At 41.0% G+C, this 23498-nt stretch overlaps 2 pseudogenes; one reads left to right on the top strand and one right to left on the bottom strand.

The window, feature by feature from the left end:
- Positions 1-5521: 5521 nt before the first annotated feature.
- Positions 5522-15495, top strand: LOC133000160 (6-phosphofructo-2-kinase/fructose-2,6-bisphosphatase 2-like; annotated as a pseudogene).
- Positions 15496-17925: 2430 nt separating this feature from the next.
- The window catches only part of LOC132999944 (gastrula zinc finger protein XlCGF57.1-like), a 45819-nt pseudogene continuing 40246 nt past the window's right edge, over positions 17926-23498 (bottom strand).

Genomic DNA, 23498 nt, shown 5'->3' with positions numbered 1-23498 from the left:
ACGGTTCCTCCTGTTCCTCTTTAATGTGGGGGGACTCTGGATCCTCCTGGTCCACAATGGGGCTCCACTGCTGCTCCTCAGGGGGAAACTCTTCTTTCTTCACCATCAGTTGCTGGACGTCTGCAGGACACACTGAAACACAAAAACAAATGTTTATAATTTCAGAGTTTCCTGAAGTGTTTTGAAAAACTTGTGTTGTGTCGTTTAATGTCGACTGTTGTGATTTTTGAACGATCACATTCAGGAAGTAGAGATGTTGAGGTTGTTTACAGTTGGTGTTACGACGCAGCTCGTAAAGGAAGCAGCATAAAACAAAAGGTTTCTGGTAAAAAAAAGTTTTTCATTCACAGCAGCAGGTTTTCTGCACAGACTCGTTCACAACAGCATTAAATCCTCCTCATTATTCAGGTGAGAGGTGGAGCAGCCGGGTGCAGCAGACAGAGACAGGAAGTGGAGTATTAACTCCGCTGCTCGAGCTGATGCTAGCTTACGTTAGCCTGTGAGCGGTTCCTTCTCGATTATGAAAAAAAAAAATTCATAATCACGATTATTTTGGATAATATTGAAATCACAATTATTCAAACGATTACTTTTGAGTTTGAAAATATGATGCATTTATTCAGTGTTTCGCTCCAAAAAAAAAGGCGGCTGCGTGCTTGAGAATGGCGCTGCGCGACCGCTACATTGTGTGGTCCTGCTCCTCTTCGGATTCTAAGAATCCGAGGTGTTCCCATACAAGAGAACTTTTTCTACCCTATTTGTCGATCAAACGGGTCTGCCCTCCCTCTGCCATTTTCCACTCGTGGTGTTTTTTTTAAATACCACCGGTCACCACACACACAACTCTCCTCCTTCACTTTACAGCTGCTTGAGAGTGAGAGCCAGTCAGCAGGGCTGTGTTGAATGCTTTGGAGGAAGGACTGAATTGTGCATGTAATTTAAGAAAATCGTTTCAACTCGATTAATTTAGTTTGGAGATCATTTGACCCAAAAAAATCAAAATCACGATTAAAATTTGATTAATTGCACAGCCCTACGCTAAGGCTATCTTTATTATAGTCAACATGAATATTAAAGTCACCAATAAAAATAATTTTATCGGTCTTTAGGACTAGGTTTGAAAAAAACTCAGGGAATTCCTTTAAATATTCAGTATAAGCCCAGGGAGCACGGTACTACAGCAAATATGATTGGCTGTTGGTGTTTCTTGGATTGGCGTGGAAGACTAAGAACAAGACATTCAAATGAGTTGTAGCTGAGTTTAGGTTTAGGATTAATTCATAAACTGGAGTTAAAAATAGCAGCAACTCCACCTCCTCGTCCAAATTCTCTGGGGACGTGTGAATTTATATGACTGGGGGGAGTAGATTCATTTAGACTGACATATTCCAAAACCTCACGCCACAAGACCAGCTTCTTCCCGGCTGCAGTTGGCCTTATCAACAAGGCCCGGTGTAACAGGCCATAGTATACCCCCCGGCCGAACTATACCCGGGGTTAAAGGGGCCTAGGCTAGATTATACCCCGGGTATATTATGGCCTAGGCCAATTCATTCCCCCTAAGGCCAGATTATCCCCCCATGATATCAGTCGTGTTGAATGATACACGAGAATTACTTAATTTTTCAACATTTTATTGGGGGTTCAGCTTTGTCAGGTAAATTAAAGGAGAAAGCTAACTAACTTAAATCTTAAAACTCTAAAACATAGACTTTTATTACTTCAACCAGAAAAACTGATAACATCAAAACATCCACAAAGATCAAAACACCTCTCAGTAGTGTTACACATTAAAATAAAAGCACATACCCAAAACATAATGCAATAGTAACACAATATAATAAGTTAATTATTATATATATAAAAAAATGGTGTTAGAGGAATCAGCTATCCCATCTCGCCTCAACAAACTCTACTCCTCTGCTTGCATTAAGCAGATCTTATAAAGGCAAGCTTCACCCCTGGAGCCTCCCCCCAAAAAAGAAAAATTCAAAACTTCTTAACAGTTCTACAGTAAAGTACTGCACCTTTATTTATCACAAGAACGAGAGCTAAGAAGAAATGCAAAGTGCGCACTAAAGAATCAAAACAAATGACAACTTAGCTAGCAAACAATAATAATTATAATAACAAGAAATTAAATGATATATGCAAGTTTGCTTTCAATTTAAATGATATATTGTATAATATGTTACACGTATTAAATAATCAAAATAGAATATGCAAAATAAACAAACAAATAAATAAATAATATAAATTAACTTTGTCTCAATAACTATATACATTCCACTCCCTAGCATCACACTTCAAGGGTTACAGTGCAATCCTTCTGGCCTTCCTTGCTGCAAAGTCATCAATCAAAACATTGTTTTCAACAGTTTTAATTTAGAAAAACTCCTCTCGGCTGAAGCTACTGCTACTGGTAGTGTTGCTCTGATCTGCAGAGCAATACACAAGTTGGGATATATTTCTGTGAGCTGCTTTGCATGTATGAAAGAGTTGTCATGCTCTTTGATGGCCAGTAAGGTCTAACTCAGTGGTTCTTAACCTGGGTTCGATCGAACCCCAGGGGTTCGGTGAGTCACTCTCAGGGGTTCGGTGAGTCACTCTCAGGGGTTCGGCAGGGCTCAAGATACACACAGTATAGCCCGATTACACTAGCAATGTCAGGCCGTTTTGTGTAGGCCTTCAAAAAATTGGCTGCCAAGAATTTAGCAACACACAATTTATCTTCGCCGTGTTAGATTACAAATATTTAGTTGCTCAGTAAAAATGTGTTACACAAAATAAATTCAGCCCACTTGCATTATTTGTGACGTCTGCTTGGCCATCATTGGCTGCAGCTGATCACGACACACTGCTTAGCTTTGATATCTGTGCTGCAGGGAACTTGGTGCGCTCAGTGGTCGACTTGTGGCTGTTGTGATTGTACGTCATTTGTGATTTTATTTTAATCTTTCAATCCCTTCATACTAACTATGTCGAGCAAAAAAAGAAAGTGGTTGGACGAATACGTACAATATGGATTCACGTGTATTAAGGAACGTGATGGGTCCTCAATGCATGATTTGCAATGCCAAGTTGAGCAGTTCTAGTCAGGCACCGGCAAAACTAAAGGAACACTTCCTAAAGCTGCATGGAGATTGGAAATACAAGAACACAACGCTCGCTGAATTCAACGTGAAGAGAGCCAGATTCAATGAAAAGGCTACTCTGCCTGTGCTCGGCATGTACCCATCGACGAACCGATCCTCACAGCATCGTACGAAGTTGTGTACCTGATCGCAAAGCAGGACAAACCACACACCATTGGTGAAACACTCGTAAAACCAGCTGCTTTGAAGATGGTGAATATCATGATGATGAAGATAAGTTATCCCAAATTCCTCTTTCAAATGACACCATCAGCAGCAGAATAGACGACATGAGCGATGACATCTTGGCTCAAGAAGTTGCAGATCTGATTTCCAGCCATGCTGGGACGACACTCTGGTTTTGGAGCGCTGGTGAAATCCGATGCACCACACATCATTTTTACGCACTGTGTTCTGCACAGGCATGCGTTGGCAACAAAAACCTTTCCTCCAAACTGGCAGAAGTATTAAAAATTGTAGTTGAATCTGTGAACTAAAGACTTTGTTGCGAAAATGATACGAGAGTGGCACTTGCCAAGGTGAAGCCGCGCATTTCAAGTGAAATTCAAGTTTTGTTCTTTGAACACAGTTCTTTTGTGTGCAACTGATGCATGGTTCATTTTGTGCACTAAAAAATATATGCCTATATTTTGAAGAAATACTATTTTATTTTTCCAATTACGAAGGGTTCAGTGAATGCACTGCTGAAGCTTGCATGGTTCAGTACCTCCAATGAGGTTAAGAACCACTGGTCTAACTCCTTGGCCAGCTTATTTAGTTATTAAGCATTTTGGTGTATTTGGACAGCCTGACATACTTTTTTCATTCCAAGATGGCTGCTGATTAGTTGAATCCGGTCTGATTAAACTCTAGCTCGCTACACCAATACTAACATTGTTATTATAACTCAAATTTCAACTTCATGACACCAGTGTTAATTTTGATATCTATTTTAGATTTAGTATAGTCTTTAGACGAAAATGCATATTAGTTTTAGTCACATTCAGTCATTTTTATCCTTCTTAGTTTTAGTTAATTTATTAATTTTTGTCTAATTTAGTCTAGTTTAAGTCACTGGGGTATACTCTGGCCTGGAGGGGTATAGTATGGCCTAGGCTGTTTTACACCCCGGGGTATAGTTTTGCCTAGGCCAGTTTATCCCCCGGGGTATACTTTGGTGTATACGGACGGAAGAATGTCGACTGCTACGCCGAGCTGGTAAGGCTAATAGATGATAAAAGCCTATCGTTAACCAGACACGAGGCTGCTGATGATGGCAGGAAAGCCCTGCGAATACTAAAAGAACGTTATTCTGGAAAGAGCAAGCCACGGATTATAAATATGTAAACGTCTCTAACCAAGCTTCACATGGCAGACAGCGAGACTGTTACTGACTATTTAATAAGAGCTGAGAACTAGGGATGAGCGAGTATAGCATTATCTGTATCTGTATCTGTTAACCATATGAATTATCCGTATCCGTACTCGGAGTGGGCGGGGCCTAACCCGGAAGTGGGTGTGATTTAACATAACTTTCTTTTTTAACTTTGAAATTTTTTATGATTTTTTTATTTTTATTTTTTTTAAATTTATTTCCACACCAGGTGTGTGTATGTGTGTGTGTGTGTGTGTGAGTGAGATGTAGCGAGGGACGTTCACTGTCTCCCAGAGAAATGAACACTGTGTCTTTAGTATAGAAAGACGTGAACTATATTCATACAGACTAGTTTTGTTATTTTCACTTTACATTAACACTTAAAGTTTAGTGCAGTGTAATTGTTTGCCGTGATAATTAAATGCAAGTGTGATAATAAATGACAATTTCAAACCATACAAACTATCATGTTGTACTGTATTTAATAGAGGTTTACTTTACTGTAAAGTAAGTGTAAATGTAAAGTGAAAATAACAAAACCAGTCATTATGACTTGTGAACAAATATAATTCACGTCTTTCTATACTAAAAACACAGAGTGTTCATTTCTCCGGGAGACAGTGAACTTCCCTCGCTACATCTCCAGCGCTCCTCTACTGAGCCAATGCAGGTCACATGAAAAATTATCCAAAGACTTGTACCCGAAGACCCAGTCGGGAAATGAACGAATCATTTCTGCTTCCTTGACTGAGCCTATGGAACAGTCCCGATGCGCAGTGAACCTGAGTGACTGAGAGACAGAGAGCTGTTCTGTGAGTGAGTGAGCAGAGCCGTGTGTGACGGGAAGAGCGCTTTTTCATTCAGTCCGATCACAGATATTGACTCGTATTACTCGTATAATACTCGTGCTCGGCAAAAGTGCTTTATCCGTACCGGATACTCGTTTCAGCCGAGTATCCGGCTCATCTCTACTGAGAACATTATAACAGCATTAAGGGAAGCAGGAGAGACCATGAGTGATGGACTGATCGTGGCCATGACGCTAAGCGGGCTACCGGACTTGTTCAAGCCGCTAGCTGTCCATGTGACGCAGAATGGAGACAGCGTCACGTTTGCAGATTTCAAAAGAAGACTACGAGTCTATGAGGAATCAGAGAAAATGAAAATGGCTGAAGCAACTACAGATAATGTGATGAAAACGTATACAAGACAAGGTGGGGGCCATAGCAAGCCACACAGAAGCAGAAAAGAAGAAAATGCTAACATTACCTGCTACAAGTGTGGAATAAAGGGACACATGGCAAGAAGGTGTTACAGAAAAGTGTGGTGCAGTTACTGCAAGAACAATACGCATGCAAAAACACTTTGTAAGAAGAAGGGGGGACAAGATGGCGTCAGAAAAGTTGCAGAGGAGCAAGGTGACGACCAAGACCACCTCTTGATGGCCAGATATGTCAAGAGTGAAAGACCACCAGGTAACGTGAAGATGAAAGGCATCATGGTGGATGCGGGAGCGACTTCCCACATCGAGAATGACATCAACAAGTTCCAGAGCTTCGACAACTCGTTCCGGTCAGAGACCCACTCAGTGGAATTAGCGGACGGAAGCAAGTGCAGTGGAAGAGCACAACAGAGAGGCACGGCGGTGATACAACTTCTAGACCACGCAGGACGACAACACACAGCGCAGCTACGAGAGGCCCTCTACATGCCATCATATCCAAACGACATCTTCTCAGTGGCAAGAGCAACAAATGGAGGAGCGACACTCACTTTCAAGAAGGGGAACAGTCGCATGATCACCAAGGATGGCAGCACATGTCCATTCATGAGAATGGACATTTGTATTACTTACCAACTGTTGAGAAGAATGTTGATAAATGTAAAGTATGTCATGATATGCAAACTTGGCATGAAATATTGGGTCATTCCAATTATGAAGATGTGAAAAGGTTGCAAAGTGTTGTGAAGGGCATGGTGATTAAGGGAGGTGCAGTAGGGTTGGATCAATGATGTGATGTGTGTACACAGGGAAAGTTCACCAAGACAAGAAATAGGGAGCCAGATAGGAAGGCAAAGAAGCCCCTAGAACTAGTCCACACCGACTTAGCCGGTCCCATGCGGACACCAAGCACAGTCCTTTACAGACGACTACTCAGGAACTATGCTTGTAAATTTTCTTAAGTCCAAGAGTGATACAGTGCAGGCCACAGAAAAGTTCTTAGCAGACATAGCTCCTTATGGAGAAGTCAAGTGTATCCGTTCAGATAACGGCACTGAGTTTACAAGTCGAGACTTCCAGACACTTGTAACAAAAAATAGGATTAGACATGTGACGTCTGCGCCATACTCACCCCACCAAAATGGCACAGCAGAGAGAGGGTGGAGAACACTCTATGATATGAGCAGATGCCTACTGATAGAAAGCGGGTTACCAGATAATTTATGGAACTACGCTGTACAGACCTCAGCTTATGTGAGAAACAGATGTTACAGTAGACGTACAAAGAAAACGACGTACGAGCTATTCACAGGAAGGGTCCCAGACATATCCAAATTCCAAAAATTCGGATCGATGTGTTTTGCCTACAAGCAAGAGAAAAGCAAATTGGATTCCAGATGTGAGCAAGGTGTTTTCATAGGCTATGATAAAAACAGCCCCGCCTATCTAGTGTACTATCCAGACACAGAGAGGGTTAAAAAGCATAGGTTGGTGAAATTCACCACTAAAGCAAGCAAAGAAAGGGAAACACAAACATCTGTGTCACACATAGAATACGGGGATATACACTCTACTGATGACAACAGTGATGAGTATGTTGTTGATAAGAATGTGAAAAATGTACCAGGTCAAGGTGTTCAAAGTGATGATAGTGAGACTTCATCTGAAAAGACTGAGTACACACAGCCAGATGTGTCCACAGAGACTGTGATCAAGAGGAACCCACCGAGAATTAGAAAGAGACCAGCTTATCTACAGGATTATGTGACAGATGACAAACTGCACACATGCATGGACTCTTGTTACAGAGCAGTGTGTGACATACCTCAAAATGACCAGGACGCCATTGCATCAAGCAAAGCAAGGCAGTGGACTAATGCCATGAGAGAGGAGATGCAATCCCTGGAGGAGAATGAGACTTTCAAGCTTACTCAGTTGCCACCAGGCAAACAGACAGTGGGGGGCAGATGGGTTTATGCACTTAAGACCGAAATTGATGGATCTGATAAATATAAAGCAAGATTCGTAGCAAAAGGCTACAGTCAGAAACCAGGCACTGACTACGAGGAGACTCTCACCCACAGCTGATATGTCAAGTGTGAGAGTGGTCATGCAAAAGGCTGTACAAGATAACCTAGTCCTACACCAGTCGGATGTGAAGACAGCTTACTTGCATGCCCCAATTGACCGTGAAATTGATATGGAGCAACCTGAGGGTTATGAGAAAAAGTCCAATACAGGTGAAAAACTTGTGTGTAAATTACAAAAATCTATTTATGGTCTGAAACAATCAGGGAGAAATTGGAATACTATAATGCATGAATGTTTAAGTGAGAATGATTTTGTACAGAACCCAGCTGATAACTGTGTGTATACAAAAGAAAAGCACAACGAGTAAGTAATCTTTATCATATGGGTTGACGATCTGGTGATAGCAGCTAGTAATGAAAATGTTCTGGAAAATGTCAAGAGAATACTCACTGAAAGGTTCAAAATGAAAGACTTGGGAAAGCTGAGACATTTCTTGGGCATAGATTTCGAACAAGCAGATGGTGTAGTCAAAATGTCACAGGGGAGACATGTGAGCAAAATTCTAGATCAATTTGGGATGCAGGATTGCAAAGCTAGAGAAACTCCATGTGAACCAAAACTTGAATACAGAGAAGATGCAGAAAAACTGAAAGACCCAAGAATGTACAGGGAGGCAGTAGGAAGTTTAATTTACTTGTCTACATGTACCCGACCAGACATAACTTTTGTGGTCAGTAAACTCTCCCAGCACTTTGCTGAACCAACAGTAGAACACTGGACACTTAGGCCTAAGAGTCTACAGTGATGCTGACTGGGCATCAGACCCAGCAGATAGGCGAAGTGCATCAGGTTTTTGTGTCAGTCTAAATGAGGGAAGCTCTTTGATATCCTGGAAAACAAGAAAACAACCGACAGTAGCTTTATCCAGTTGTGAGGCTGAATACATGTCCTTAGCATCAGCCGTACAGGAATGCATTTACTTAGAGCAGTTACTCAGGGGTATAGACACATATCAATATGCAAAAACAAAAATGTATGAAGACAACCAAGGTGCCATAGCACTAGCCAAAAATCCAGTCAACAGACAACGGAGCAAGCACATTGACATTAAGTATCATTTTATCAGGGAAAATGTGAACAATGAAAAGTTTATTTTGAAATATTGTCCTACTGAGCAAATGATTGCTGATGTCATGACAAAGCCAGCTACTAAGCTGAAGTTAAAAAGATTTGCACGAAACATGCTTGGTACTTAAGAGTGCAAAGAGTATTTTGTTTCTTTGAGTATCAAGGATACCACATTCTGTTATTTTTGTTTTGATGCAACCTAATGTGATAAGAGCGAGTGGGGGTGTTAAACGATCCTTATTATAGAGAACGCTCTTATTGTTTTACGGTAATAGTTTTACCCGTTATTAGAGGTTTTACGTTTCTCTCGTACCTGTGTATATATGGCGTGTATGTCGTCACATCCTGTGTTATTGTTGTTGTGAACCTGTGCATGAAACGGATGCACAGAGCCGGTGCACGAGGAAGAATAAATTATACTGAATGAAACAGACGCTCCGCTTGTACTTTTCACGCTGAAGTTACACTGCGCAAGTGAGTTAACTTAACAACCCCCACCTGGCTTGGACTCTTATCCAGCACCCACGCCTCAATTCTGTGTTACATTAACACACATAACAGTATATTGCATATTGCACATCCACATTTCTCTCCTGTTTTGCATTTTACTTTTTATTTAACTTTTTATATCTTGGATATTATTTTTTTATAAACAGTTATTTCTTTCTCATGTGAAGTACTTATTGTGTTTTTATGCTTTACGTTAAATGTATGCACCTATTTACCAAAGAAAATTCCAGGTAGGTGTAAAGCTACTTGGCAATAAATCCTTTCTGATTCTGATTCATCAGGATGCAGCCACGTCTCAGTGAGGGACAATAAATCTATATTATAATCTGAGACTAGTTCATTAACCAAAATAGCTTTTGATGACAGTGATCTCATGTTTAAAAGACCACATTTAAAAGTCTTAGTTTCCTGAGTTGTTGCAGAGGTTGTGTTAATTTCTATTAGATTATTGTGTGTAATTCTCGCTCTGTTAATGTTTGATTTAAATCATGTAATCGGACGGTGGACAGACACAGTCTCTATGGGGTTGTGTGACTGATCCAGAGGGAGCAGAGAAGTGTGTAGCACTGCAGCTCTGCTTCCTGGTCCCAACTCTGCGTGGTCATGTTATAGACTGGGTAATATTCCTAGAATAACAGAGCTAGCTTAGGCTAAGCTACGTGGTAAGCTAGGTGGCTACGTGCTAAGCTAGGTAGCTCCGCGGCGGCTAAGCTAACTACAGCTAACGGAGCTTCTAGGTCGCTGAGCCTCTCGCCTCCATCGCTACCAACACACTGCATTTATTACATGTAGCTCTACTGTTAATGGAGGCGGAGGAGTCAGTGAACATGAGCCACTCGGAGCAAGAGGGAGAGAGAGAAGCCATCGCTGCTGTATCAGCCTGTTAGACTACGAGGCTGAGCTCACACAGAACACAGAGTCACGAAGCACCAGAGAGGAGGGGCTGGGATGTGTGGCTGTTTAACTACAGACCGGTGATTGTAGCCGGAGTGATGCAGAGAAACAGCTGTTAGCAGAGGAGCTAGTTCAGAGAGCGTGAGCAGCATAGATAGATATAGATAGATATGATGCTAGCTAACGTTAGCCTGTTAGCGGTTCCTCTAGGGACTGACCTGCTCTGTGCAGCCGGACTTCGGGCTGCATCACGGCATCGAGCAGCCTCCTCTGGCGGCAGATCTCCAGCTCTGTCCGCTCCACTCGCTCCTCGTACCCAGCCACGGTTTCCTCCAGCCCCGCGAGGATCTGCTCCACCGCCGCCGCGAGCCGCTCGGTGAGCATCGCTCTCAGCTCCGGGACTCGAGCCTTTCCTCCTCCTTCCTCCACCTGCAGCAGGAAGTCTTCAGCGGCAGCGCGGATCCGCTCATGTACCGACTCCCGCAGCAGCTGCATGGCGGACATGTTGCTCCTTCCTCCTCACGCTGAGTCTCTGAGGGGACAAAGAGACAAAGACAGGAAACAGAGACTCCGAGCTCCGAGCCAGCAGCGACCCCTGCTGGACTAGAGGACGAAAAGGAAACGAAAGTACTAACACTGCACAGTAGAAATACTCTGTAACATGTACTAAAGCATAACCAACAAAATAAACCTAACCAATGGTGGAAGAAGAATTTGGATCATTCACTGAGGTAAAAGTACCAAGACAGTAAAGTAATATTCCATGACAAGTAAAAGTACAAGACAGTGAAGTAGAAATACTCAATAATTCAATTAAACAAACTCGGACAGTAAAAACTAAAATAAACGACAATTTCTAGGACCGAAAGGTTGCTGAATTGTGACCTAGATATCAAACAGGCTGCTGCTGTCACACTGAAGCTGACACTGTCCAAGTTACACACATTGACTTGTTTTCTCAGGTTTTTGATGCAACAAACACAACTAGAGAACGTAGAGACCTCATTCAAGGCTTTGTGAAGGAGAATGCATTCAAGGTAACATTGGAAGTGTTTTTATTATATTCTGCTGTTATTTTGTCTTTGGAAATTGGACTTAATTGAAGTTCACATTCAAACATTCACAGTTTATGTAGCGTTGAACGTGAAATGATGAAGGTGAGACTTTTTAATGTTTGATTGCGCGTTAGTCATACGTTGACCTCTGACCTCTCTCCAACAGGTGATCTTCGTGGAGTCGGTGTGCGACGACCCTGAGGTGATAGCTGCTAATATTTATTGTACGTCACTCAAACCCTTAATCTATAAATATTCCCGGTGTCTGCTTAGTTATGTAAGAACCATGCTGCTTGCTCACATGGTCTGACTGTGTTGCATACCTGCCACAGGAAGTGAAGGTGTCCAGTCCCGACTACCCTGAGAGACACAGAGAGAGAGTAATGGACGACTTCCTCAAACGCATCGAGTGCTACAAGGTCACTTATCAACCGTTGGATCCTGACAACTACGACAAGTAAGAGCTGATCACATCTGCTTCTCTCTATCTCAATAGGTCATTACATTTAATATCTGGATTACGCTCCTGTGAACCTAAAAGGTTTTATAGCAGTTTGCAACAAATGAACACTAGATGGCGTCAGTAAACAGATTTTAAGTTCAGCCCCCCATGATCCTTCACCACCTGCAGGGACCTGTCGTTTATCAAGGTGATAAACGTGGGCCGGCGTTTCCTGGTGAACCGGGTGCAGGACTACATCCAGAGCAAGATCGTGTATTACCTCATGAACATCCACGTGCACTCTCACTCCATCTACCTGTGCTGCCACGGAGAGAGCAACCACACGCCCTGAGAGACTTCATCGAGGAGCACCAACTGTGGGATTTGAAGGTTTGGACGAGTCAACTGAGAAGAACCATCCAGACGGCGGAGGAGCTCGGGGTTCCTTATGAACAGTGGAAGATTCTCAACGAGATCGACGCTGTCAGTACCGATCTATGAGAGGAATCTCTCTCATAAAGCATCTTTATGGATTAAAATATTCTGCTACTGTCTTTAAACAATCTCTATGTATAATATGTGTAATTAAAGCACTTCTTTCTTTGTATTATGTGCAGTGAAAGTGCTTCTGCTTACTTTACTTTGGTGTGTGATATTAGAATGAATATTCTTTTCTTTTTTTTGAATATCCCTCCTCAGGGTGTGTGTGAGGAGATGAGCTATGAGATGATCGAGAACACTTTCCCAGAGGAGTTTGCTTTGAGAGACCAGGACAAGGATCACTATGGTTACCAAGGAGGAGAGGTAACCTGGCCCACTCCTTCCATCCCCTCGTGTTTCACAGATGTTAATCAGGTTGATGTTTTGTTAAAATCGTCTTCTCTGGCTCTGTAGTCCTACCAGGATCTGGTTCAGTGACTGGAGCCGGTCATCATGGAGCTGGAGAGACAGGGCAACGTGCTGGTCGTCTGCCACCAGGCCGTGATGAGATGTCTGTTGGCGTACTTCCTGGATAAAAGTGCAGGTAGAAGAATGATCACTAAACACACACAGGACTCACGGACACACAGATACTGACTTTGTGCTTTTTTAAATCATCCTAAAGAAGATCTGCCGTACATGAAGTGTCCGCTCCACACTGTGCTCAAACTCACACCTGTGGCGTATGGTAGGTTCTCCCCCCCCCAGGACACACAACTTCACTCTATGACCCTTTCTTCTATTGAAATATTCTGTTTCCTCTCTTGCAGGTTGCAAAGTGGAACTGTTTTATCTGAACGTGGAGGCAGTGAACACACATCGAGACCGGCCCCTTGTAAGTTCCTCTCATTCAAGCTGAATAATCACATTTTTTACAAGAATGTGATTTCACCATTGTTGAATTAAAGCCACAGAGTCTAACAGGCTCTTGTTTGTTGTATCCACTAGTTTAATGCTTGCATGTGAGGCCTTGCTTCTTTAACTCCCTCTTTTTAATCCCTGTCCCTTGAATCTTGAACCTGCCTGCAGCTCAGCTAATGAAATGAAATGTTTTATATGTTATGGACTGAAGCCCTGGCTGATCATGCTGCCCTGCTCGGCTGAAATAATCATTATTACCATCGCTCTGGTTATGGATGAATGAAAAGCTGTATTTGAGCTTCTTTGAATTATTTTAAAGGTTTACACCCTTAAATGAAGAGAAGGTGTGTGAGGGTTGTGCTTTGCTTATTCTATCCTTAAAAGGAGACATATTCAGGGTCATAATTTGAATTTGTGTTTTGATTTGAAAAGGTTTACTTGCTCCAATATTCAGAAAACACATCACTTTCTTCAGACTGTCCTTTGCTGCAGCTCCTCTGCAGCTTCAGGAGCTTCAGGTGCTTCAGGTGCTTGAGGAGCTTCAGGACCTATGTTGTCTGTGGGGAAGAGGAGCTTCCTTCACTGAGGACTTTGGGCTTTTTAACTGCAGTTTTTTTACATGCACAAACTAGAATGACACTCATTAACAGTCCCCTTAAATTCTCCAATTCAATTCAAAGTCTCCTTTGAATTGACTTCTGTTGTTGAGCCTGTTATTAGAGTCAATGTGGAGAGGATGGTTACTCTGCTCGGCTGTGATCAGGAGTCCCCAGATCTTTTGTTTTGTCCTTGAACACCTTGCAGCATCTCATCTCCTACCAGGATGAAACCCTGAGGGACTCTGCTCTCGTACCTCGGCGGAATAGTTACACTCCCTTGTCCAGTCACGACCAGGTCAAGCGTCCCAGGCTCTACAGTGCAGGCAACCCGCCCTGGCTACCGCTTGCCCCCACGCCATCAGCTCTGATGCCAGAGGGACGGCAAAGCCAAGTTAGTGAAAGAGTTACAGCCCCCCCCCCCCTTCAAATATGTCTCCATCTCCGTGTTGACATGGGACTCGTCTCTGTGTGTCTGTCACGTGTCGGGTCTCGAAGGAAAGTTCTCTTTCTTGAATGTTTCTTGGCCGTCTGATGTTTGTCTTGCTTGACCTTTGCTTCACCACTGGTCTGTTTCCAGCGTGAATATGCAGAACAGCATGTCTCTTTATGAGAAACACTCCTGATGAGTGGAGCATCTGCTGAAATAAAATTTAAATTAAACTTTATGTGGAGACGAGGTGGTTTAAGAGTAGTAATCACTTCACGAGCCTCTTCTTTAAGACAATCATTTATATCAGCATCAATTTTTTTTATCTTACATTTTAGATTTAGACTATTTTCTAGAGCGACAGTTATTTTTTTTACTGAAATCCATTTGAGAACATTTAACGTCAACATTATTAACCCATAAAAACTGTTTTTTTATTTACAAATGCATATTCATAAGTATATTTGTTGTGTATGTGTTGGCCTTGCCTTGTGGGTACAGTGCTTCGGCCCATCTCCACATCTCTCTCTCTCTCTCTCTCTCTCTCTCTCTCTCTCTCCTTCTGAATCCGTCTTTCAGCCCCGAATAGGAAGCAGATTTTTGGGATTCTTTTTTTTGTGTTAAAAAAACGTGTAGCCAACGTTTCATTTTCTTTTCCATAATTCATCCCATTGTTCAAGTCATGTTATCTGAATGTACGTTATCACAGTGTTTCATGTTTTTTTATGGTTTTCCAGCACTTTGGTTTCTTCAACCTTCCATCACCTTTGAACTCAGAAAGCTGCTGTCGATATGTTTCATCTCAGCGACGTTATCAAGAAGGACTATCGCACCCTGATTCTTTGAAAAATTAATAATTTGCTGCGACAGTGAAAGGCAGCTTCTTTAAAAGCATTTGATTATCACATTTGACGACACCTAGATATGTTTTAAAGAGGTAAAATGAAAGACAAGTAACTATACTTTGCTGTGCTCATATATAATGTATTAATAATAATAAAATGGTTATTTAAGAGTGTCTCAGTATTGATTAAAGTGAAGCAATCACACGTAGGTTCAGAAAAGTGATTAATAATTAATAACTTCTTCTTAGACAATGTTCTAATGATCAGTCTCCAGTGCTGCGGCCGTTTAACAGCACTCCACATAAATGACCCAATTTTCCAAATAGGAACTTAAGACTCCTGAGACTCTATTAGTTTCCTCTAATAGTATTTTCTGCTGTGAGGCATTAATCTGTGAGTGTCAGTGACGTTTCCTCTCTCTTCAAGGAGTCCCTGTGTGAAGGAATCGACTTTGACAGCTCCGAGGAAACTAGTGGCTGTGTCCGCTTCTGAGTGAAGATGAAAAGTCTTGTTCTTCACGGCACACATTAAAGTTTGCATTCGATCATGACTCTGAAGATGGATAGAAGTATTTTTGAACTACAGTTTTTGGAAATCGTGGTCAGAGGAGGATGAAGTCAAAGAAGAGTTTGTGTTTTAAAACCAGGCAACTTGGACACAGGGTCATTTGTTATTTCTGTATATCTGCAGTTTTTGTCTTTGTCTTTATTCTGCATGCTGAGGCTTTGACCTGGAGGCCTTATCATTAGTATCATAAACTCTTCTGCATGTGCACTACAAGAAATCTATCAACAAAACAACACAACACAGTGTTTAACACAACTGGCAACTAATCCTTATTGTACTGTAAATAATACAAAGCCTTACTGATCATTACATACACTGAGTATCAGCTCCTCTATTCTTCTCAATACAAGAACATTATTATGATAAAAAATCTATTTCTACATTTGCAAACAGATCATGTTATAAAGTAGATGCTGTAAAAACTTTTTATAACATAAATCCGCTCATCTTATAGACAGACATTTGCACTTGTGATTGTTATCTGAAGCCATCGTGTGTTGTCTCATCTTATAGATTTGAGAGATTGTACTGAACAGGGTTCTGAAGGAAGATTCAAATGCTGTATAAAGATTTATCCCTCTTGTTATAGAAGCATTGTTGGAAAATACTTCACAGTACTTGACATACTGTCCCGGCAGTAGGTAACAGATTGAACTTTCTGTCTCGAGCTTCTGTTCACAATGTTTTTAATGTGTCTCAATCAGCTCTTAATGATACATATTCATTATGTGTTCTCTGAAGGGATTTGTAGGTATTATTGCTATTTTGTTGAGATACTTTTGTTCATGTTATCATACGAAGAATTTGCTTTATTTGCTTCTTGCAAACGTTTATTTTCTTCTTGACTTTTCCTCAACATTGGTCTTTTTATTTACTAATGCAGAGTTTCATTGGATGACTGTGTAATGTTTGATTATTGATAAGTTATTGCCGTGCTCCAATCAGCCTCCTTGTGCCTTTTTAGCAGACGATAAAAGAGAGTTTCAATGACTCTTGTTTTTTCTCAAAGAAATATCAGAGACAAAGGAATCTGTGCATTCAACTGTTATTGATCATTTTTAACTTTCATTGTATTGTCCCTTGTTATATTAAAAACGCTGTCAATATTATTAAATAACTAAATGAAATTAGATTTCGTGGCTAATTTGCTTTGTTTTACCTTGTTTTATCAGCACAAGGCCCAAAGTGTCACGGAATGGAGAGGTTGAATGGAGAAGCTAAATTACTCATTAGGGTGAATAGCAAATAAGAAAAAGGGAAATTAATAATTCAATCATTCAGTTGCTTATTTCTCTTATTCAGATTCATAATCAAATGGATTTTTAGATCACTGCCCCCCCCCCCCCCCCCATTAGTAAACCAGATAAGGGAGAAGGGCAATTAGCACTATGGGCCTGTGGAGTTAGACAGCTCATTGGCATTCTGTTGACTGGGAGAACATATTAAAAGAAGCATTTATGTTGTTTTTTTAACCCATAAAAAGAAACAGATTGAAATAAATTAGACAATCAAACCTGGTGTGACCACTGATACATAATCCTCAGTTAAGCAGACACCACCACTGCTCAGTTTCTTTTCATAGATGTCTCGAAAATAAGATATTTCATCATTATTATCATTCTCCTAGAGTTGCAACTACAAATTAAGGGAACAAATTGTTTCATCAACAAAGGCACTGGAAAAGGAAAACTGAGCTGAGCTTTACTCTTCTTGAAGCTGTGCCTAACAAAACACACCAGACAGCACCAAGTTAATACTTATTTCAAACTTTTGTAAACCGTAAATCAGATAGAACGAGACCCCTGGAACACGTTCACATTGACCGATCTATCATGACCAGAAAAACAAAAAAGTCTGAATTGCCCAGTTCCGACTTCACGTCAAACGTAAACAAACATGTCTGACTGTGAGAAGCTGATTAATTTGTCTCGTGAGGAGACAATTCAACTGTAGCCAGTGCAGCCTCCGTTCATACAGAAACAAAGAGGAGGGCGACGACGCCATTATCTTTTTATTAGACTTTTATTCTTGGAAACACATGCAATACATAAAGGAGAACACACACTGTCATTCAATCTCACGAACCAAGAAACCATTGTTTAAAAAAAAAGATATTTAATCATATAAACTAGTTAAGAACACACATTCATATTGTGCAAGGAACACACATTAAACTTAAAATGACGTGTAGGACATTATGAAAAATAGATAAATTATGTAGAAATCTGTAGAAATAAGATATATAAACACAGATCTTTCATGTTATTCAATGATTTATATTTTCTAGGGACATAAAACCTGTTAGTAGTTTATTTAAAACAGTGAACTATGAATATGTATACTATGAATATCTGCTGATAAATCCTAATAAATCTTTTGTTGCAAAGGTTGCAACTGAATCACTTCTCTCCTTTATGAATCCTCACATGTCTCGTACAAGAGGACTGAATCTTAAATCTTTCACCACACTCAGATCAACTAAACGCTTTCTTTCTTGTATGAATCCTCATATGTCTATTTAGACTGCCCCTATGGCTAAATCTTTCACCACACTCAGAGCAACTAAACGGTTTCTCTCCAGTATGAATCCTCATATGTGTATTTAGAATGCCCCTTTGGTTAAATCTTTCACCACACTCAGAGCAACTAAACGGTTTCTCTCCCGTATGAATCCTCATATGTCTATTTAGATTGGCCCTATGGATAAATCTTTCACCACACTCAGAGCAGATATACGGTTTCTCTCCTGTATGAATCCTCATATGTCTATTTAGACTGCCCTTTCGGTTAAATCTTTCCCCACACTCAGGGCAACTAAACGGTTTCTCTCCTGTATGAATCCTCATATGTGTATTTAGAATGCCTCTTTCATTAAATCTTTTACCACACTCAGAGCAACTAAACGCTTTCTCTCCTGTATGAATCCTCATATGTGTATTTAGACTGCCCTTTTGGCTAAATCTAGTACCACACTCAGAGCAACTAAACGGTTTCTCTCCCGTATGAATCCTCATATGTGTATTTAGACTGCCCCTTTGGTTAAATCTTTTACCACACTCAGTGCAACTAAAGGGTTTCTCTCCTGTATGAATCCTCATATGTGTATTTAGATGGCCCCTTGCTGTATATCTTTTACCACACTCAGAGCAACTAAACGATTTTTTTTCTGTCTTACATCCCACATCACTTAGAGGCTGTTCGTTGTTTCTTGTATTTAAACCAGTCTGAGTTTCCCTGGTCTCCATCCAATCATCCTCATTGTCTTCAGTCTCAGAAGAGTCTTCAGTCTTGTCCTCAGGACCTTGTTGTAAACGTCCATCAGGACCTGAGTTCCTGGCTGGTTCTGGTCCTCCACAGTCCGCTCTGTTCTCCTTCATCTCACTCAGATGAAGCTTTGACGATTTAGGTTTCTCTTGATCTTCTTCACTCTTCACAGCAACAGGAGTCAATGTGAACTTGATATCAGCCTCCTCCAGTCCTTGAAGCTGCTGTCCATCCTGATTGGTCCACGGTTCCTCCTGTTCCTCTTTAATGTGGTGGGGCTCTGGGTCCTCCTGGTCCACAAGGGGGCTCCACTGCTGCTCCTCAGGGGGAACCTCTTCTTTCTTCACCATCAGTTGCTGGACGTCTGCAGGACACACTGAAACACAAAAACACACGTTTATAATTTCAGAGTTTCCTGAAGTGTTTTGAAAAACTTGTGTTGTGTCGTTTAATGTCGACTGTTGGGATTTTTGAACGATCACATTCAGGAAGTAGAGATGTTGAGGTTGTTTACAGTTGGTGTTACGACGCAGCTCGTAAAGGAAGCAGCATAAAACAAAGGGTTTCTGGTAAAAAAAAGTTTTTCATTCACAGCAGCAGGTTTTCTGCACAGACTCGTTCACAACAGCATCAAATCCTCCTCATTATTCAGGTGAGAGGTGGAGCAGCCGGGTGCAGCAGACACAGACAGGAAGTGGAGTATTAACTCCGCTGCTCGAGCTGATTCTAGCTTACGTTAGCCTGTGAGCGGTTCTTTCTCGATTATGAAAAAATATACATAATCACGATTAATTTGGATAATATTGAAATCACAATTATTCATACGATTACTTTTGAGTTTGAAAATATGATGCATTTATTCAGTGTTTCGCTCCAAAAAAAAAGGCGGCTGCGTGCTTGAGAATGGCGCTGCGCGACCGCTACATTGTGTGGTGCTGCTCCTCTTCAGATTCTAAGAATCCAGGGTGTTCCAATACAAGAGAACTTTTTCTACCCTTTTTGTCGATCAAGCGGGTCTGCCCTCCCTCTGCCATTTTCCACTCGTGGTGTTTTTTTTAAATACCGCCGGTCACCAGACACACAACTCTCCTCCTTCACTTTACAGATGCTTGAGAGTGAGTGCCAGTCAGCAGGGCCGCGTTGAATGCTTTGGGGGAAGGACTGAATTGTTCATGTAATTTCAGAAAATCGTTTCAACTCGATTATATAAGTTTGGAGATCATTTGACCCAAAAAATCGAAATCACGATTAAAATTTGATTAATTGCACAGCCCTACGCTAAGGCTATTTTTATTATGGTCAACATGAATATTAAAGTCACCAATAAAAATAAATTTATCGGTCTTTAGGACTAGGTTTGAAAAAAACTCAGGGAATTCCTTTAAATATTCAGTATAAGCCCCAGGAGCACGGTACAGCACTATCAGGTAGACATCTAGAAAATGAGTTTTTTATTAGGGGCATATATTCAGATAATGGAAAATCGAAGGTTATTAAATTATGGTCTGATAGTGTTGGATTGCGCGGAAGTACTTTTAAATGCTCAATTCCGACACCGTATGATAACACAAGGTCAAGTGTGTGGTTACAACAATGAGTAGGTTGATGTACACACTGACTGAAACCAATTGAGTCTAGTATCGTATAATGCTACGCTAAGGCTATCTTTCAGTATTCAGTATAAGCCCCAGGAGCACGATAAACTACAGCAAATATGATTGGCTGTTGGTGTTTCTTGGATTGGCGTGGAAGACTAAGAACAAGACATTCAAATGAGTCGTAGCTGAGTTTAAGTTTAGGATTAATTCATAGACTGGAGTTAAAAATAGCAGCAACTCCACCTCCTCGTCCAAATTCTCTGGGCACGTGTGAATTTATATGACTGGGGGGAGTAGATTCATTTAGACTGACATGTTCCAAAACCTCCCGCCACAAGACCAGCTTCTTCCCAGCTGCAGTTGGCCTTATCAACAAGGCCCAGTGTAACAGGCCATAGTATACCCCCCGGCCGAAGTATACCCGGGGTTAAAGGGGCCTAGGCTAGATTATACCCTGGGTATATTATGGCCTAGGCCAATTCATACCCATCAGGCCAGATTATACCCCCATGACATCAGTCGTGTTGAATGATATACACAAGAATTACTTAATTTTTCAACATTTTATTGGGGGTTCAGCTTTGTCAGGTAAATTAAGGGAGAAAGCTAACTAACTTAAATCTTAAAACTCTAAAACATAGACTTTTATTACTTCAACCAGATAAACTGATAACATCGAAACATCCACAAAGTTCAACACACCTCTCAGTAGTGTTACACATTAAAATAAAAGCACATACCCACATAGGTGACGTTCCGGAGGGGGCATAGTACCACCCATAGAAAGCCCACGATTAAAGAGCCACCAGCTCACGTTTCAAATAGATTTTCTCCACTCAGCGACGCACCCGCTGAGAATCAAACTCTGGTTATTGGCGACTCGGTTCTCAGAAACGTGAGGTTAGCAACACGAGCGACCATAGTCAATTGTATCCCGGGGGCCAGAGCCGGCGACATCCAATCCAAATTGAAGCTGCTGGCTAAAACTAAACGTAAATACAGTAAAATCATAATTCACGTCGGCAGCAACGACTCCCGGCTTCGTATGTCGGAGGTCACTAAAGTTAATGTTGAGTCTGTGTGTGCTTTTGCAAAAACGATGTCGGACACAGTAGTTTTCTCTGGCCCTCTCCCTAACACTACAGGTGATGACATGTTTAGTCGCATGTTGTCTTTTAACCGCTGGCTGTCGAGGTGGTGTCCTGTAAACGGTTCCGGGCTTTATAGATAATTGGCAAACTTTTTGGAGGAAACCTGGTCTTGTTAGGAGAGACGGCGTTCATCCCACTTGGGATGGAGCAGCTGTCTTATCTAAGAATATTACTTAGTCTATCACATGACAACCCAGAGTTGGGACCAGGAAGCAGAGCTGCAGTGCTACACACTTCTCTGCTCCCTCTGGATCAGTCACACAACCCCATAGAGACTGTCTCTGTCCACCGTCCGATTAAATTATTTAAATTAAACAATAACACAGCGAGAACTCCACACAATAATCTTATAAAAATTAACACAACCTCTGGAACAACACAGGAAACTAAGACTTTTAAATGTGGTCTTTTAAACATTAGATCACTGTCCTCAAAGGCTATTTTAGTTAATGAACTAGTCTCAGATTACAATATAGATTTATTGTCCCTCACTGAGACGTGGCTGCATCCTGATGAATATGTCAGTTTAAATGAATCTACTCCCCCCAGTCATATAAATTCACACGGGCGAGGAGGTGGAGTTGCTGCTATTTTTAACTCCTGTCTATCAATTAATCCTAAACCTAAACTCAGCTACAACTCATTTGAATGTCTTGTTCTTAGTCTTCCACGTCAATCCAGGAAACACCAACAGCCAATCGTATTTTCTGTAGTTTATCGTGCTCCTGGGGCTTATACTGAATTTCTAACAGAATTCCCTGAGTTTTTATCAAACCTAGTCCTAAAGACCGATAAAATGATTATTGTTGGTGACTTTAATATTCATGTTGACAATAATAAAGATAGCCTTAGCGTAGCATTATACGATACTAGACTCAATTGGTTTCAGTCAGTGTGTACATCAACCTACTCATTGTTGTAACCACACACTTGACCTTGTGTTATCATACGGTGTCGGAATTGAACATTTAAAAGTACTTCCGCGCAATCCAACACTATCAGACCATAATTTAATAACCTTCGATTTTCCATTATCTGAATATATGCCCCTAATAAAAAACTCATTTTCTAGATGTCTACCTGATAGTGCTGTAGTGAAATTTAAGGAAATAATTCCGATTACATTTAAACCCGTATTATCCGTCGACATAAACAACAAATTCTTTAAAAACCCGAGCTCTATTGAGATTGACCACCTCGTAGAAAGCTCTGCAGACTCATTACGATCAACACTAGACTCAATAGCGCCTCTAAAAAAAGAAATGTGTAAAACATAGTAAATTAGCTCCGTGGTATAATTCCAAGACACATGAGTTGAAACAAATATCAAGAAAATTAGAAAGGAAGTGGCGCTCCAGCAACAGTGTTGAAAATCTCCTAGACTGGAAGAGTAGTGTTAAAGAATATAAAAAGGCTCTCCACAAAGCAAGAGCTGCATTTTATTCAAAACTAAAAGAAGAGAATAAAAACAACCCCAGGTTTCTCTTCAGCACTGTAGCCAGGCTGACAGAGAGTCACACCTCCACCGAACCCAGTATTCCTCGATCCATAAATAGCAATATCTTTATGAACTTTTTTAATGATAAAATTCTTACTATTAGAAATAAAATCAACCATCTCCTGCCCTCAATTGGCACTAATACCCTCCCAACAACAGAGATCTCAGAAACGGCTGAGAATCCTTCCCATTACTTAGACAGCTTCTCTCTGATCACCCGTGGTCAGTTTACCAAAATAGTCTCAGGTTCTAAACCAACAACCTGTATCTTAGATCCGATTCCAACTAAATTACTTAAAGAAATTCTGCCCCTAATAGATAATTTGTTACTTAACACAATCAATCTGTCATTATCATCAGGTTATGTACCACAGTCTTTTAAAATAGCTGTAATCAAACCCCTACTCAAAAAACCCA

Source organism: Limanda limanda, chromosome 4 (genome assembly GCF_963576545.1).
Source record: "Limanda limanda chromosome 4, fLimLim1.1, whole genome shotgun sequence".
NCBI lineage: Eukaryota > Metazoa > Chordata > Actinopteri > Pleuronectiformes > Pleuronectidae > Limanda > Limanda limanda.
This window is presented reverse-complemented; position numbering and strand designations above follow the sequence as displayed.